Consider the following 2,464-nt stretch of genomic DNA (forward strand, 5'->3'; position numbering starts at 1 on the left):
TTTAATGAAGTGTTAGTACCACAAGGATGGATAAAATCTGTCCTCTAAAGTCTGTATTTGGCTTCTGCTCTGTTCCTAAAACAACTCCCTGCAGCTGCAGAACTTTGAAAATTACAGTTTCTGTGAGAGATTGTGATGTGAAATGCTCTGTAGATACAGATTCTGCTGAATTCAACATCTGTAAAAGGTAAAACACTTTTTTTTGCTTTTCAGTCTGGGTTATTTGAGCTTTGTTGGCCTCGGTGCCTTCTGCCAGACCATCACCACTGCTGTGCTAACAGGTTTGATTACAGGTCAGTATTGAAACACCCCAGCAATTTCCTTATTTCCTTGGAGCCAATTTCTATGGGTAAATTATTTGTGGAATAAATGGAAACATGAATGCCAGGGACTCTTCAGAGCCAGTGTTTTGAAGAAATGTTTTCCACAAAGAAATGTTTTCCACAAAGAAATATTTTCCACAGAAAGAACCCAGCAGCACCATTCTTTCAGTGCTGAAGTTTTTTTTGAACCAAGGTTTAACAGCTGCCTTCAAACTGCAAACAGGAGAGGTGTAAAGATGAAAATACTTCCACATTTGGAAGTATTGCCTTTGTGACAGAAGATGCCCCAATCTGGGGCTCATTTTTTAGGCCATTTGGTGCAAATGTGACAAGTTCCAATAACATCAGGAGCTGCCTGAGCCCAGCTTTGATCAGAGAGAGCAGCAGAGCTCACGTGGGATGTTTTTTGTGGCAGCTGCAGCTTTTCCAGAGCCCTTCATTCTGTCTGGAGTCAGAAATGGCCAATGAAAATTGTTGGGAAATACACCTTACAGTGATTTTTTTTTGTGTTTTAATTGATCTAAAACCTTTCATTACTTCAAATAGGAATAATTTGTAGAAAAATCCAGCTGAAATAACCAAACATTCAGTGTTTAACCAATTGGTTAAAAATCCAGAGATTCCCATCAGAAATCCCAGGCTAACAGTGCTGATAAACCAGATTGTTTTGAATACTCATGCAAGAAATTCATCATTTTGATGTATTTTTATAATCTAACAGGATGTTTAATGGGGTTTTACCTAAAGTAATTTGTTTTTAATGTCACAGGCCTTGATCCTGCCAAGCCTCTCTCTTTGTATTTAAGTCCAGCTTGAGTCAGGGGCTCTGCTGAAGGATTGAGGTCTGAATTKGTGTTTTATCTGTTACATTTGGATAAATGTTACCAAGAAACCTCCTGTTACATAACTCTCCTCCCCTTCCTTTCCCTGGTGTTTATATTTACGTGGATATCTCTGTTTTTACCAACAGGTTTAATCTTAAACACCAAACTGCTCAAGGCTGTGCCTGTCTCAAAGTACTTTGATGATCAGTTTTACTGGGAGGTGAGTTCCAAAATCATGTGAAATTCACTGTCTGGGGGTTCATTTAGCACCTTGATGGAGAACTCCAGCTATTTGAATTAAAAATAGGGGGAAAAGAAAAGGATTATTCCTTTTCCCAGACATTTTAATGCATGAAATGATGCTGATGTGAGGCTTTACCTGAATTACAGAAATTATAATCTTCTTTTCCATTGGTTTGGGGTTTTTTGTAAGATGATTTGATATGTTCTGATACAAGAATGCTTGTCTTCACAGTTTCCCCACTTGTCAGTTGGATTTTGAATGGAGGATCCCAGCTGACAGACAGGACCAAGATAAAATTTTCATCTTTGTCACCAGAAAAAATTGAACTGCTATGATGGATTAAAAGAGAGCACTGAAATATCAACTCCCAGGCCCACAAAAGCCACCCCAATGGACACTCAAAAAACTGGTGTTAAACTGTTCTAGTTGTTCTTGAAAGATACAGAGTGTAAATTCACAGGTGCAAACTTAAAATGCATTTTGCTTTTCTGCTCCCTTGGCCTTCAATATTTTTTTTTTTGTAAGATATGTACAAAAATGTTGGCTGCATTCACAGCTTATCAATCCAAATGCTTGGAAACATTAAACYATTTTTAGCTCTCGAGTTTACAAGCCAAAAGGATGGATTTTAAAGTGTAATTTTTCCAGGAGCACTACTTATCTAGCAAAGTACTCGAGTTTTAAAGCTGAATTGATTCTGTTGAAAGCCTTGACAAGCCAGGATTTGATGAGTGAGCTGGAGCAGGGCCAGAGCTCTGCATCCTGCCAGACTGAACTCCTGGAAAAATCTGTCATTACTTGGCTGGGGCTGGAGGTTCTGAGGGTAAGAATTTAAATTGTGGATGGTGCTGCTGCCAAATGTGAAATACAAACTCAGGGCTGTCTCTGTGAGGTGACAGCTTGGCCCAGCACAGAGGAACTGGGAGGACTGGGAGGACTGGGAGGATGGGCTCAGTGCTGCCAGCACCCAATTTTGGAAGTGCTTTACTCCCAGACAAGCAGGGCCTTTGGGGACAGAGGATTCTCTGCAATTGAACCCTGGTTTTAAGTGGATTGTGAATCCTCAGCGTTTT

General features: G+C 39.9%; 1 long non-coding RNA gene across 1 annotated transcript; it reads left to right on the forward strand.

The window, feature by feature from the left end:
- Positions 1 to 216: 216 nt before the first annotated feature.
- LOC130588425 (uncharacterized) lies at positions 217 to 2,453 on the forward strand. The gene is made up of 3 exons (XR_008966953.1): positions 217 to 293; positions 1,294 to 1,367; positions 1,623 to 2,453. It is a non-coding gene; the product is annotated as an uncharacterized LOC130588425 (long non-coding RNA).
- The last annotated feature ends 11 nt before the right edge of the window (positions 2,454 to 2,464 follow it).

This window comes from Malurus melanocephalus, unplaced genomic scaffold, assembly GCF_030028575.1.
Source record: "Malurus melanocephalus ecotype Western Australia unplaced genomic scaffold, MMel_1.1 scaffold_4950, whole genome shotgun sequence".
NCBI classification, from domain to species: Eukaryota; Metazoa; Chordata; class Aves; order Passeriformes; family Maluridae; genus Malurus; species Malurus melanocephalus.